Source organism: Cupressus sempervirens, chromosome 4 (assembly GCF_028749045.1).
Source record: "Cupressus sempervirens isolate cs-2001-9-10 chromosome 4, ASM2874904v1, whole genome shotgun sequence".
Classification (NCBI taxonomy): Eukaryota; Viridiplantae; Streptophyta; class Pinopsida; order Cupressales; family Cupressaceae; genus Cupressus; species Cupressus sempervirens.
In genome coordinates, this window is record NC_143121.1 from 758,223,525 (window position 1) to 758,241,098 (window position 17,574).

A 17,574-nucleotide genomic window follows, 5' to 3' on the forward strand; every position below is an offset into this window, starting at 1 on the left:
CTTCATAAGAATTTCTACATAGCCTAATTCCTAGTGCAAAATATCCATGTGAGGAGTCAATATAGTTTGGATGCTTATTAGTTTGGCCCTTATGTTGGCTTCTTCTGCAGATAGTGCTACTAATTGACTCTAGGTTTGCAATAAAGTCTTGTTCAAAATGCTTCTCACTTTGAGTTTGAGTCATGGGAAATTTAGCTCTAAATGACTGCATTTGACTTTCCAAGCTCAAGATGTGATTCCTTATTTCTTGTGTGAAGAGTGTGGGATTACATAGTTTGGTGTACAGTAAGAAAATGTTCTCAAGTACCTTCTTCACACTATTTATCTTAATTGCCAATGCAACTTGTGTAAGTGCTATATCACTAGATATCTTTTCATTCACTTTATGTTGAAATTTTTTCTCAGACCATTCTAATAATTTTGCATTGGTATGCATCACTTACCTTTTCCACTATGTTGGTCAATTGTTCAATAAGTGGCTTTGTTTGATCTGGAGTAGGTAGACTCAATGTATCCAAGAAGATGTCTTTAATATCAAGCAAATCTTGCTTCTGCCTATGCTCCCTTCTAAATAGTTCTTGATATTTCTTTCTAGCCAAGGCTTCTTGAAGTATACCCATGTACTCAATTGTTATTGTTGCAAGATTAAATTTTGGAAAAGTAATTTCTTCATCTAGGATTACATCTTCATATGTTATTACCTCTTCTACCTTTGATGAACTTGGACTCGGCATTGACAATTGCAAAAGTGTTGCATTTGTGCTCAGCTTTTGAAGAGTGTGACTAGAAGGAGTGCCAAATGTTGGTAAAGTTACCAGTGCTTCAATGGCTACTTGCTCCTTTGGCTTGGGTGTCAAATCAATCTCTTTAGGCTTGTCCTTTTCTACCTCATTTCCTTGAATTGCACCTTGAACTTGTGCTGGACATGCAAATGAATCTATCTAACCTGTTTGACTTTGTGGTTTGTTAGTGACTTGTGTTTGCACTTTATCTTCTCCAATTTTATCAACCTTTTCTAATGCAACTACTAGCACATTCTCTGAAGATTGTACACTAGTGACTTGAGGGGTGATGATAGGTGGTTCTTGTGTTTTCATCGCCTCCCTTGTAGTTTTATTCACTGATTGATGAAGTTCATCTTGTAAGGAAACTTAGGTGCAAAAATAGCTTCCTACACTAATCTCTTAAGGAAAGTATGGTGCAAATCCTTTAAAAAAATTTCACTTACAGATTTGTAAACAACAACAATATTGTGGCCAACAATGCATACATAAAAATAGATAGAGAAAGAAACACATAACACAAAGATTTTTCGGTGGGAAAAACCTTTCGGTAAAACAACCCCACCCCTCCACAACCTGCACAATGTATTATTTTCAACAAAAGGTTACAATACACTTGCAATGCAAGCTCAACAGTGACAACAGAAGACTCCAATAGAAACTCACAGTACCAACAATACACTCTCACTCATCACTTCTCTTTGTAACCCTAAAAATTCTTATAACATGCGCTTCACTTTAGGGCTACTCCCAAAGATAAACCGTATTAGGGTTTTACCATTCTCCAAGAAAATAGGAACCCTAAAAAGGGTAGAGTGTACAGTACTTCAATTTATCAGTTGCCACATGTCTTCACCTATCATTTAATCTTCCTAACATAGCTCTTGCATGTCATAGGAATCCATCATAGCCGTTTTAGCCATGATCTCCTTACACACAATTCAAGATGTTGACACATCAACATTATTTGCAAGAAATACATTTTACAAAAAAAAAAAAAAGAATAGGAATTATACAAGGTTGAGACACCTTATTCCTAACATTCTCCCACTTGTCGAACACCTTGTAAGAGAAACAGGAACATAAGAGGAAGTAATCGCTATAGGCCAAAAGGCCCATAGACTCCGAACACCATCTGAACTTCTCAGTGCCCACTGGTTTCGTTAATGCATCTACAAAATTCTTCATAGTATCTACCTTTTCCAAATTTACCTTTCCATCTTCCACCATATCTCTCACAAAGTGATACTACACTCAATGTGCTTTGTTCTGGCATGGAAAGTTGGATTCTTCACAAGGCAAATAGCACTCTGACTGTCACACCAAATAGTAATCTGTTCTGCATCAACACCAACATCATAACACAATCTCTTAAGCCAAATGGCTTCCTTACAAGCATGAGTAGCAGCCATGTACTTAGCTTTTGTAGTGGACAAAGCAACCATAGGTTGTCCCTTGCTCATCCAACTGATGGCACCACCAAACATAGTGAACACATAAGCACTGGTTGATGTCCTACAGTCAATATCACCTACCCAATCTGAATCCACAAACCCATGAATACAAACTAAATGCGGAGATCCAGAAGAGTTACCATGATAACATATGGAGTAGTCTGATGTACCCCTCAAATATCTAAATACTCACTTAACTGCATCCCAATGTATCCGTCCAAGATTAGCCATAAATTGACTCAGGACTCCCACTGCTTGGGCAATGTCTAGTCTAGTACAGACCATAGCATACATAAGACTACCAACTGCACTAGCATAAGGTAATCTACTCATGTCCTCCACCTCACTAGGAGATTTTGGACAATCATCTACAGATAACTTTGTTCCCACAGGAATAGGAACACGTAGTGGTCTACAATCCACCATGTTGAACCTGTCCAACACAGACTTCACATACTTACTCTGACTCAACCAAAGTTTTTTGTTAGACCTGTCTCTACTGATTTCCATACCCAAGATGTACCTAGCTACCCCAAGATCTTTCATCTCAAACTGTGCTGACAACTGAGATTTAAAATTAGAAATTATACCCTTACCCTTCCCAAATAGCAAAATATCATCAACATATAATGCAACAATAAGAAGGCGATCATTTTCAATTCTAAAATAAACATAATAATCTGATTTCGATCATACAAATCCAATTGGCAACACAAAGGCATCAAAATTAAGGTACTACATCCTAGGAGATTGCTTCAAACCATATAGAGATTTCTTTAATCTGCAAATGAAGGATTCTTTACCTTTAACAATGTAGTGCTCAGGCTGTGACATATAAATCTCTTCCTCCAAATCACCATGAAGGAAAGTTGTCTTCACATCCATCTATTCTATCTCTAAATCATATGATGCAGCAAGAGATAACAAAAATCTAATAGATGTCAACTTTGCAACAAGAGAGAATATTTCACCATAATCTATTCCCTCTACCTATGAATACCCCTTTGCAACCAATGTAGCTTTGTACCTTTCAACACTGCCATCTGCACAAAATTTCTTCTTGAACACCCATTTACAGCAAACAGATTTTCTCCCTTTAGGCAAAGGTACAAGGTCCCATGTTTTTTTTTCTCTAATGAAGCCATCTCATCATCCATAGCCTCAATCTAGGAACTTGCATCTTCCATGCCCAAAGCCTCTTTCACAGATCTAGGCTCATCAGTGTTAGTAATCAAAGCAAAAGCACAATTGGAATCTAACATAGAATAACCAAACCTTTCTGGTTGCCTTCTTTCTCTCGTGGATCTCCTTAAGGGCTGAGGTTGAGGTTGTTCTTCCTCTTCTTCTGAACTATCAGAGCTGCTAGAGCTCTCCTCATCATTAGACCCAAGATGGTCTCTCTGTTCAGTCTTCTGAGGGGTAGGAGGCAACTGAACAACATCTTTTTCCTTTTCTTTTTCATCTAGTTGTAGCACAATAGGAGAAGATGTTAGCTCTCTAAAAATAACATTTCTACTATACAACACCTTACTAGTCACAGGATTCCAAAGCTTGTATCCTTTCACACTAGCACTGTACCAGATTGAAAATACATTTAATAGCTTTGTTTTCCAACTTAGATCTTTTCTCCTTTGGAACATGTGCATAAGATTCACAAATAAAAACACAAAGATGTCTAATTGAAGGCTTCTTACCAAACCACACCTCCATGGGTGTCTTACCAACAAGGGCTAATGTAGGAGATTTGTTAACCAGATAGCAAGCAGTGGCCACAGCTTCGATCCAAAACCTTTGTTCTAAACCAGCTCCACTAAGCATACTCCTAGCCTTCTCCATCGGTGTCCTATTCATTCTCTCTACAACTCCATTTTTCTGTGGGGTATAAGGAGTTGTCTTATGCCTCTCAATACCTTGTTCTTTACAGAACTGTTCAAACTCTACTAAGCAAAACTCACCACCATTTTCAATTCTCACACACTTAATCTTCTTAAGGGCTTTAAATTCCTTGAATTGACTAAAGACTTGTGTCTTACTTTTAAGGAAATAAATCCATGTCCTTCTACTGTAATCATCTATGAAAGATATGAAAAATAAAGACTTGGAGATTGAAGGAACTTTTACAGGACCAAATACATCAGAATGAATAAGATCCAAAACATCAGAAGATTTGTGAGAACTAGAGTAAAACAGAACATAATTTTGTTTACCATAGACACAGTGTTCACAGAAGTCAAACTTGAGATTGCAATCATTTAACCCCTCAACAAGATTTTTATTATTCAGGATTCTAAGACCCTTTTCACCAATGTGACCAAATCTCAAATGCCATAACATTGTCTTTTCTGCAGGAAGCTTACCTTCCAAAGTGTTTGCATTGCCATCAGAACCAATAACCACAATATTCTTCAGTGCTTGTTTAGATGATGAGGATGAAGAACTATTACATAGAGGAATACATGCATCTAGCTGAAATAAGGTACCTCTCCTAGTACCCCTTGCAAGCACTATCGATCCTCTCATCATCTTGCATCCTTCTTTCGAAAAAACAACTTGCACACCTACATCATTTGGAATACTTACAGATAATAGGTTTCATGACAAACCTAGAATGTGCATAGCTCCATTGATTCCCTTTACTTGTCCATCAGGAAATTTGATAGTGACCCTTCCGCATCCAACTATCTTTAGGTGAGAATCATCACCCAAGTACACCTTTCCACCATCGAAATCTTCCTATCTTGAGAACTAGTTTCGATGAGAGATCATGTGAAAAGATGCACCTGAGTCAACCAACCACACATCATCAGATGCATGGGCTACCAAAGCTACGATGAATGCATCACCATCTTCTTGAGATTTTTTAGAACCAAAATTTGAGTCTTTCTTCTTCTTCTTAGGCTCTTTACAATCTTTACGGAAGTTCCCAGTCTTATCACAGTTCCAACATTTTGCCTTGGACTTATTGGAATTCTTTGACTTCCCACAGGATTTGGATCTACCCTTATTGTCAGACTTATTGTCATTTTTCTTCCCTCTTTCTATGGATCTCCTATGAACAACAAGGGCTTCTTTTTTCGAAATAGAAGCCTTTCTTTGCATCTCCTTTGATAGCAACGAAGACACCACATCATCCATTTTGAAGGTGACTAATGTGATTCCGAGAGCCATCACAAGATGGTCCCATGAATCTGGTAAAGAACACAAAAGTGTGTAGCAACAATCCTCCTCCTCTAACTTGACACTAGTTGATGTCAACTGTGCAGCTAGTAGATTAAATGTATTTAAATGATCCATTAAGGATCCACCTTCCTCCATTTGTAGAGAATATAACTTCTTCCTCAAGAATAACTTGTTCACCAAATATTTTGCTTGATACATGGCCCCAAGTCTCTCCCACAAACTATATGCAGTTTTCTCATCTAGAACATTCAAAAGAACTACATCAGTTAAATAGAGCCTTATGAGACCCTTAGCTTTATGGTCTTTGATATCACAATCTGCTTGAGCTACAGTTTCTAGTCTTGTAGCACTTGTAGTCGCTTCCCATAGGTCACGATCTTTCAACATGTCTTCCATCTTGAGTTTCCACAACTCGAAATTAGTGCCATTAAATTTCTCCACCTCCATTCTTCCATATGATGAACTCGCCATCTCAATCTGCAAATAAGATTCAGGATCCTCTGCACAAGACTCCCACTCAACTTGAGATTAGCTCAAAAAACCCTACCCAACAACTAGGATCAAAAGTTGATCAAGCTCTGATACCACTTGTAAGGAAACTCAGGTGTGAAAATAGCTTCCTACGCTAATCTCTTAAGGAAAGTATGGTGCAAATCCTTTTAAAAATTTTCACTTACAGATTTGTAAACAACAACAATATTGCGACCAACAACGTATACAAAAAAATAGATAGAGAAAGAAACACATAACACAAAGATTTTTTGGTGGGGAAAAACCTTTTGGTAAAACAACCCCACCCCTCCAGAACCTGCACAATGTATTATTTTCAACAAAAGGTTACAATACACTTGTAGTGCAAGCTCAACAGTGACAACAGAAGACTCCAATAGCAACTCACAGTACCAACAATACACTCTCACTCATCACTTCTCTTCGTAACCCTAAAAATGCTTATAACATGCGCTTCACTTTAGGGCTACTCCCAAACATAAACTATATTAGGGTTTTACCATTCTCTGAAAAAATAGGAACCCTAAAAAAAATTTCGGGCCAATACCCCGAACCCCACTATTGGGGTAGAGTATACAGTAATCCAATTTATCAGTTGCCACATGTCTTCACCTATCATTTAATCTTCCTAACATAGCTCTTACGTGTCATAGGAATCCATCATAGCCGTTTTAGCCATGATCTCCTTACACACAATTCAAGATGTCGACACATCAACATTATTTGCAAGAAATGCATTTTACAGAACAAATAATAAGAATAGGAATTATACAAGGTTGAGACACCTTATTCCTAACACATCTACACTCACCAATATAGGGTTGTTACATAGTTTAGCCTCTAGTGTAGATTGATCAAGTAACTTTTTCAAGTCTTCCTCTATTTGGGGATTGATGTTCTAAGTAGTGAGATTAGAAATATCCTTTACTATGATAGCTTCATTATTTACACTTGTTATTTGTGGAGGGCTAACATTTGATATTTGTGTATCTTTATACACTCTGTTCCTATTGTTGCTCTTTCTTAGTTGTTTCCTAGTCAATTACATTCATTTAAGTAGCTCCCTCAATTTTTCCTTCATCATTATCATCATCTTCATCATCTTTAACCTCAATAGGCTCTAGTTCTCCTACTCTGATTGTAGCTAGCCCATATGTAATTTTCCACATTTGTGTAGTCTTCTTTACAACATCTTTAATATTGTTATGCAGTATGTTGAATGCTCTATATTTTGGAACAAATCTAACAACATATTTCTTTATTGCATTATCTATCTATGTCTTACTAATTTTAGGCATAACTTGAGCAAAGGCAATCTCTCTAAGTTCAAACTTTTAACCCGTAAAACTATTCACCACACATCCATCTCACATATTTAATAAGTAAACTGAAATACCATGTAAAGCATGTACACCTAAAGCATGTAAACAAGTAATCATTCACACATATATGACACCAAATATGATTACCCAGAAACCCTCCAATGAGAAGGTAAAAATAGGGTGGGGATGACACCCATAAATCTTCAGTACTGCAGTAATAAAGTGTATCTAATAAAGGTTACAATGTTTGATCATGAAACATGATCTACCTTATGAAAGCTATGCCCTGTTAAAGGATTACAAAGACTATTAGGTCTTAGCTTGTTAAAGGATTTCAACACCTTGTTAAAAGTGTGCCTTGTTAAAGGAATTCAACTCACAATTAAGTAAGCACCTTGTTAGAGGATTTCAATATAGCCTATTAGGACTATTGTGGTAAGAGATTTAATTGATTCACCTATTAGAATATCTCAGCATTGATCATATCATTAGCACTTTGTTGCTTGATGATAGATCACCTCTAAACTGATGTATTATTGATCCTTCTTGATCAGATGTCTTTCTATTGTTCACTATTTCCTTCCTCTATTCTTCTTTAACTAATTCTTCAATTCAAATTCAATTCACAACTCCTTAACCACCATGAATACTCAATTTGCACATTAAAACTTCTTTCTTCACTCTTTCCATACACTTACAATGTTTAGGGTTTGTCCTCCTTAAGGAGACCTACGTGACTTAGGGTTAAGTATGAATCAATGACTATGATTCATCCATTTTTTTACTTAAATCTTCCATTTACCTAATTGGATGCATGTAATTCCTAGGGATTCCAACTTAAGATTCATCCTTATCACCAGAATATTGTAATTCAATCTGAAAGTCAGCTAAAAATAATTGTGTTGCTTGACATCTAAAGTCTTTAATACTTGGCATATATACTAATTTCTATATTGTGACTCGACATCTGAATGACTCGGCATGCACTACTTACTCAACTCCTTAATCACTTGATATATAGTATCTGCTCTACACTTAAATAACTTGGCACATGAGTAACTTAGCACTCATTGTTGACTTGGCATGCTCTAACTTATACGTGTTGTTCTCAACATATACTAATTTTTTAGCATGAACTAATTAAATGACTTAAGCATATAGACACTCACTTGTCAAAACCAATCTAAGATCAACACCTCAATGCCTCTATTATTCAGCTAGAAACTGATGATTCTTTGATTTAGGATGGGATGGAGATTCCTCAAGGGTCTTCTCTATTTCTTTATCAATTTGAGCTATGCAAAATACTGAAAGTCCACCTCCTATATGGGCTTCATTTTGGAACAACAATCGTATTCCCAAAATTAATATTTTTCTATCGATAGTCCTAGAACTAGAAAAATTTATGACTTTGGACAACCTTAGTAAACGAGGTATATGTTTTCCTAACAAGTTTTTTCTTTGTGAAACCCAAGATGAACTGATTAACCACATATTTATTGTATTCCCTTTTGCTTGGAACATTTGGATGGAAATCTTTAAGGCCTATAATTCGAGTTGGACAATATTGGAGAATATATTGGACCTTTGAAGGTTTTTTAAGGATTTTTAAAGGGGGCATTGAAAAAAACCTTTGGATGCTTGTGTTCCTTCGCATCATATTGTTCCTCTAGAAGGGAAGGAACAATAAGGTCTTTAGGGATAAATTCCAACCCTTCCAAGCTTTGGCTAATTGTATTAAGCATAGCGTAATAGAAAATTTCAACACAATGTGCAAAGTGAAGGTGGATTTTGGCACTAGAGGTAACCTTAGTCAAAAGAAGGATAATGAAAATGAGGTAAAGGAAAAATCCAAGATGGGGTCATCCTCCACCTAGTTAGATCAAAATGAACTTCAGTGATGTTGCTAAGGGGAATCTTGGGCCTACTAAATGTGGTGCTATTATTAGGGATAAAGAGGGTAATATGGTTAGAGCTATGGCTATTTTACTAGGTACCCAATCCAACCATGTTGTAGAAGAAATAAGTCTTCACCATAGGATCAAGATGTCAAGTAATATTAAAACTAAGAGAATATGGATAGAAGGGGATTCACTTAATATTGTCAATTGTCTTTCTAATGGAGTGATCCCTTCATGGACAATCAAGAATATAATAAAGGAAACTAAAAGCCTTCTTATAAATTTCAAGAAAGTATATATTTCTCATTTTTATAGAGAAGTGATTAAGATAGATGACTCATTCACTAACATGGTGATAAATAAGGCTATCACCTCATTTTGGAGTCACTAGGAAAATGTTAATCATGAAAACAAAGTGCTTATTAACTAAAATAAACATTTAGCAAAAGTAAAAAACATTTTATTTAATTTAGTCTAGGGAAAAATATTTTTGGGAAATAAATCATAATAGTTTTGACAAATGCTTGAAATGGAGTTGTGTGGTAATAATTAAATCACATATTTAATGGGTTATTTTAGTATTCTCTCTTCTTTGTGAATTTTCATTTAAATTTTCATATTCTATGGTTTTATTTGAGACTTTGACTCTACAAATTGTGAGAATAGGTGGCAAGTTGAGGAAAAAGGAACCTAATAATTTTTAGAAATTGAGGAAGGAAAAAGAAGTTTGGGAAAAATTAGGAGGGATTATGCCTTACATGAAAAGGATGAAACTTGCAAACTAGAAGTGACTGATAGGTTCATTATTGTTGTGATGTTGAGCCTAATTAGACTCAGAGGTTTATTTGGCATGATTTCCCTCTAGATAATTTCTATAGGGTTTTGGGGCACCACCCCAAGATGGGGTCAAGGGGCAACACCCCAGGTGTGCTCCCTATCACAATATAGGGTGGGGTTGAGGGGCAATGCCCTTGCGGGGGTTTTTTGGGGCAGGACCTTCGAAGCCAAAAATTCCCTTATATTGTAAAAGGTGTTAGCTAATATGTTTCTATTATTCTAGCCATAATTTTGTAAGCAGAAAAATCTTGTATAAAAGGGCTTAGGGTTAGGGATTCCATAATGTAATGGCAATATTGTAGCTTCTTACAATGGTATTGAATTGTAAGGGATTAAAAATTATAATTAGGTTGTAATCACTAGATAATAATAATATTGGACTTGTTATTGGTGCATATAGCCCAAGGATTGGGTTAACCACATTAAATCTTGGTGTCTTGTGTTCTCTTTTATGTGATCTACTATTTTTCGGTATTGGTTGTATTTGCATGTAACTATTATTTTTGTTTGAGGTTAATCCTAACAATTACAAGTTGGAACAATGAAAAAGTCAATCTCGAAGGGAGGAAGTTGAAAGTCGATATAGTTGTAGTGGTGAAAATAATAGGGTTTAGCACTAAAGGTAAGCTCTTCTTTTGAGCTATCAAGTACTCTAAATTGGTCGTGAATAAATTCCCTAAAGAAATTGATACTCAACTTATTAAAGGGGAGGGTGGTAGTTTTGTTATGTCTTCTATTAAATTTTTATGGCATCATGTTCTTACTGCAGTGATGGAGTATATAACCCCAAATGGGAGATATGGCATGGCCTATACCTACCGTTTTATGTTAGTAAATTACTCTAAATATAAGACAAAGATTGTGTTTCAATTTTTACTTATTTTTCTCATTGTCTCTCAATGTCAACACATTGAGGTCTGACCCTAAAAAACCTATCATGCATTAGCGATTAATGAGGTTGATTCATAGTTATGTAAAAAAAAAATTTTGACCCACTCCCAAAGAAAAGTGATGAGAAAAGTGATAAAAAGTTGACCTCGGGAGGAAAAATGGGCAAGGGAAAAATAATTTGAAGAGGATTAGGGCTTGAAACCCCCAGATCTAGCAAAAAGAAGAAAACTAAAATAAATTTAGAACTAGTTTTAGATACCAAGGAAAGTAATGGCTATCAAGATGAGAACGAGAAGAAAGTGGGTCAAGGTAAAGTGGACATGGAAATGTACATTTTGGAGGAAGAAGAAAATTTTATATGAATTGAAAGAATGTTTTGAGGTGGCATGGAGTCTCCTACTTCACTAGGCTTTATGCAAAATGAAATTATTTCCTCGGTGCATAAAGAAAAAGATACCCATATCAACTGTGAAGAGACAAGAACCCCTACTACTACAAAGAAAAATTATAAGGAGTCTTAAAATAACAATGTGGATGATGAAGAATGTAGAGAAGTCATCAAGTTGATATACTTTGATGAGTCGATTGACCATGATGTGTATATTTTCCTTACTAGTGTTTAGAAGAAGTGTATAGAATGTTAATCTAAGAAAAGAGATAAAGCTTTCTAGGAAGATAAATAAATGAGGAAGGTCAAAATATCTATACTACAAGTTGTCGATGAAGATGAGATTACTGTTAAACTTACTGAAGATGAAATTAGAAACCTGGTTGTTGATCCTCTGCATGGGGTGTTGGATATTGTTAAATATATCTCCATGTATTCACTAAGGCTAGATAAATGGACCTTTCACTCAATCAAGTTTCTAAACTTGAAATGCAAGGCTTTAGAGGGGTGAATTGATGAAATAGAAAATAAGAAAGATGGGAATGGGTAGAAGGAGAGTGTCACTAAGCAATAAGGGTTACAAGAGGTTATTGAAGAGATGAAGAAGAAGATAGACAATATGGAAAAGGCCACGAAGGAAGTGTTGAAAATTTTCCATGAAATTCTAGACACTTAAGTTGATAATCTAAACAAGATGAAGAGTCTCACAAAATAGGGAAAGGAGGTGAAATAGGTGTTGGATCTAGAGGGACCTGATAAGGATGAGGCAAAGGCTGAACCTAGAAAGTTTACTCATTCCAACACTAAAATGAAATAGAAGAAGGGGATCCATATTGATCAACATGACATCAAGGTGATCACTAAGAATATTAAAGGTATTCAACAAGAGTTGAAAGCCAAGGTTGAAGCTCTGGCCTAGTTTGCTTCACTCTTTTATTTGGCTTTTTTTTAATTTTCTATAGTTATTAGTTTTGGTGTTAGATTTAGCTAGGTTTAGTTGGAAATGGTTGTGGGTGTCTTTTTTTGTTAGAAAATAGTTTTATTTAAGGACTTAATGCTCTTTTTATTTATGTAAGACATTTGGGATTTTAGATCCCCTGTAAAAAGCTTATTTTAATCTTAATAAAAAAAAAATCAAATAGTTCCTCATATATCTTCCTACTAATAATGGATTGCCTCTTCATCAAGGGCAATAAATATTGTCACACACAAAAAAAATATTACCAAATTTAAGAACCAAGTATATAATAAGTTTAATCAATAGTACATGTAATTAACCATATAGACCTTGGGTTTTTTCTATCTACTCTATGCTAGCAACTGGAATATAATAGTATATAAAAGTATTGTCTAATTGTTTTTTTAGACATAAAAAGTACTAGTTTCCCATTATGTAGACTTCTAGAAAGGTTTCTTGTACTCACCTACATAAGAATAGTTGAGTATAAGGAATTATGATTTATATTTCTAAAGTTATAATTTATAGCAATCTTGTATACAATGCTAGTTTGTAACAATAAAAAGATAGAAAATTTGATCAATATCTTACGAATTCAAAATAATACTTTGAAATGGGAAAATACAAAATAAAAAATCAAAATAACTACCAACAATGACCACTAACAAATGTAGTTTAAAAAAACTAAAATTCATGGTAACTAATTCTAACACACTAATATTCCCCTTATTATTGTTTATGTAACTAATTATATTATATTGTTAAATATTGTTTGATTATAGAATTTTAATTATGTATCATCCTAAAATGAAATCACCCATCATTTAAGACCTTTGAGCTCCCATCCTTCAGTGATCTTATTTATCATGGATGCATTTGCTCTCAATCAGCTCTTTCTCCCACTTAGTTTCTTTTTTTCTAGTTTTGTCAACACACTTTTTGAGATGCCAAGGCTCTCCTTCTTCAAAATAACTCTAGTATAGTCAAATAGGTTGACCCCAAATCAACCTATATATGTCCATTTTCATACATGGGACTAGTTTTGTCTTAGAAAGTTAAATTTCAAATTTGAGTGATCTTGTTATCTTTCTTTGTTTTCAAGCATAAAAATTAGTATAAAAGGAATTATAGGAATTTAATTACATTTGATTTAAAGGATTAGAATTTAATCATTCAAGGTATTCAAAATTAAAAGATCCTTTGTGAGCATTTCCTCTTCAATATCTAGCGTGTAGTTGGTCATCAAGGGAAAATAGGTCTGCATTCTGGGATTCATCTTCATCTTCTTATTTGTTTTACATTTAAATCTATACATACATGATTTGGTTGTAGTAGATATCCATTTCATTTGTGGATATTTCCTACATCATTTATTGAAGATTTAATGTCTACGACATTCAAGAATTTCAAAGTTCTTATTGACAAGGGTTTCAATCAAGCGAGGTGAATATTTACATTTTTATTGATTTCTTATATGCTTTAAATTTCATTTACTTTAAGTTTTAATTCATAAATGAGAGATTTACCAAGGAAATCCCATTCCCCCCACCCCCCAAAAAAATAAAAATTATTGTGTGCACATTTAGGGTATCAAAATTATAAATTTGGATCTCCAAAGTATCAATCTAGGCTTTTGGGAAAATCTAAGTCAAATTTCTTTCCACACTCTAGGAACATGTTCATCATTTTGTAAGCTTACTAGTAGAATTTATTTTGGTCATAATGTACCTATATATTTGGGTTTTTTTTGGGTTAATATTCTAATTGTAGATCCATAGTCAGAATCTTGATCACAATTTTAAATCTATAGTTTATAGAGAAGAAAGGCATTTTCCCTTGCATATTTTAAGGTCAATTTTCCATCCTTCTTTTTATATATTAGCCTTGACTATTCATATATCCCAGTTGGGTTGATTTCATACATATAGCTGCTATATCTATTAAATATTTTTAATGTAATCATTTCATTCAATTTACATTCACATTGCAGATTTAAAGTTAATTAGCATTTCATTAAAGAGGACTTGCTTATGTACTTAGTATAATTTAGTTTTAATATTTGCATACCTTCATCTCATTTGAGTTTTACTAGCGTAACTTGAGTTATATTGAGAGTTATGTTTGGAAGCCCATCTTTGTGTTGTATTGAATGTTAGTGAAAAGTGGAAGTTTTATATATACACATCTTATTGAGAGCTTTTATTTAACACCAAAATATTTTGGTGAACCCGACACATCTCTTCTTGTTTTTTTAGTTATATTCCTTGATCTTTCTTATTTTCTATCAGTTTAACAAATTAATTTTTTTGTGAACCCAATGTATTCCCTCCTTTTTTTTATTCTTAGAGTAAGATTATGCTAGCTCTCTTGTTTTCATAGTGTGATCCCTTCTTTGTGAATTTATATAATTGCTTCTTTACGCATCTAGATCTACTTTGTATGCTCTTGTTTTTTGTAGTATTATTTAGAATTTATTAGCTAGATCTCTTTATCTTGAAATTTACATCACCAATTATATACTTTTTATGCCTTCTACTTCAAATGTCTATTGGATATTTCATACATTTAAATCACAAAATGGTTAGTTTGATCTACTACATATGCACTTCTCTTTTTCTCATGTTCTTCAATTTATTTAACCATTCCCCAAACATCATTCCATTATCTTTGACATTAACCACCACCCTCCTATCAACTTAGCTTTACCATGTGACCTTCTTCTTCATGAATATGATTAATAGATTGATATTATCCCTTCTCCTAATTTAGGCCTTGACTACTGGATAGATTAGTTAAGGTCAATGCTATATATCTTCTTTAAATCCTCCCACCTTTATGAATCCTACTTTAAATCATGACTATTCCTCTGCTACGGTATTCTTTATTGATATAGATTTTCCCTCCATTTATAATATAAGTATTTTGGATGAACTATAGATGATAACAATTGCTATTATTTTCCTCATGAAAAAGATAACATGATGATTGATACATTTTTGTTTCAACATTAAAAAACTTGATGTTTCGTCTTCTCCTAAAACATACTCCCCTCTTAGGGATATTTGAGAGAAATAGAAATAAATTATAAATTCTTTAATCAATGTGACCTTTCCTTCATTTGATGCTCCTAGTAGAGATGAAGCAATAATAGAAGTCCACATCCCTATTCTATGTATTCCTTGGAAAATGAGGATATAATAACAATCTCCTTATTTTTTTTTCCAACAAACCTCTCATCACCTTTAAGTGTTCTCCTTTGATAACTATAAAATGGGAACCTATTTATCCTTTGTATTATCATGAAATGTGTCACACCGATCACACAAGGAATAATAGTCTCCAACCTACTATGTCTATCCCACCATCTCAAACCATTCTTTCTCCTCCACTCAATCTTCCTCAAAATCTTGGAATGGAAAATGATTTGAAATCACAATTATGTAATAACCTGACCAAGATTTCTCTTTGGGAACTTCTTCAAACATTTCTTGCATATCATGAAGCCTTACAAAGAACCTTAACCTCTCTTCCAAGTAAACCACCTAATAAAGATAATATCAATGCATTTTTTCAATGCATGAATACTACCCCTATTCAACCTTAAGTTGTGTTTACTCATGATGATTTTCTACCTAAGGAGATTAATTATTTCTATTATGCCCTTGTGGTATTTTTCCTCATCAATTATTATCTAATTCATAGAACCTTAATTTCTAATTGGTTGAGTCTTAACGGATGAAACATAGACATGCTCAAAGTAATTAAAGTTGATCCTTCAAATATCCAACCTAACAATGACCTATACAGGGATTTGATAATTTTTCTAAGAAAAATTTAGTCATCATCACTTTACCTATCAAAGTAGATCCACATATTTTGAATAATCCCATTCATGTTATGCCTAGAATTCTTAATTATAATATTCTTTTGGATAGACCTGAGTTACATAACATGGATTTTATTCCTTCATCTCTTCATCAAAAGGTAAATTTTTTCTACAATAATATGATGTACACTCCCATGTAGATGAAAAGCCAAAAAAATCTGAATATTAAGGAAAAATAATATCAAGAATCTAAGGAGGATCCTCCTTCTACAAGTTCTTTCACAAGATGATTGAGGATCTTTATATTTTACACCAACTTGTATTAGAGAATATAGAATTTTTTATATTTTCTTTGTGTAATCTAAAACAACTCCTCTTTCTACTAATTTTTTTGTTGCTTCCATTCCTAATGAATCCACGAAACCTAGTCATGGAAACATAGATGTTGGCATTAACATGCGAAGATATGTGAACTTAGACATAGTGATGTATTTGGTTTTCATTGATGGAAACATAGTCATAGCATAAAGAAGAATCAATTGGTGAGATAATTCAAGAGATAGGTGAGTAGGTAATGTCTAAGGGACATGAACAGTATATAGGAGAAGTGACAACAAGATGGATATTTTGATGGAAGTCATGATATAGTAAGAATAAAGAGGAGTGGTCATATTTGAAGACTCTTTGATGCTTATATAGACTAATTTTATGATAGAAGAACTAAATCATGACATATGAGTAGAGTCTTACATGTCAAAAGGTAATTATAAAATAGTTCTTATGCTACCAATGGTAGATTATATATTATAAATTAATGTATGATGTATGAAATTTGAGTTTTATAATTTTCACAACACCATATTCTTCATCTCCAATAATTTTCTCAATTTTATGATGTCTTCTTACATACTTAGCTAGCACAGGTGGTTTCCTTCTTTGTTCTTCAACAAGTTCATCTTGAAAAATAATCATAGGCTCATTATCTCTTTCTGGTTTTGGTTCTAGTTTTGGTTCAGCATGCTTGGAATTTTCTATTTGATGGTTAGCATTATCTATCTGTGACTCGGCTTCTTTTGCCTATTTCTCGACATCCACTGTCTACTGCTAAACAATCAATTTTTGTACCTCGGCATTCCCTATCTACTAGGAAACTGTAACTTTGTTTTCTTATTCAGTAGGAGTGCTTGGAGCACCATCATCCACATATATGAAATATTTTAATCTTAGGTTCTTTCTTACATTCAACATCATTTCGTTCTACAAATTCATCAACTTTCACATTTTCACTTTCCACAACTTTGTTAGTGTTAGAGTTTAAACACTTGTAAGCTTTACGCTTGGTGGAATATCCTAAGAATATACCTTAATCACTCTTAGCATTAAGTTTCCCATTACTATTATCTTTAAGTATGTATAATTTTCTTCCAAATATTTTAAAGTATTTCACATTAGGAGCATATCCATACCATAGTTCAAAAGGTATAGCATTTGTACCTTTCTTGACTTGTACTTTATTCAAGGTATA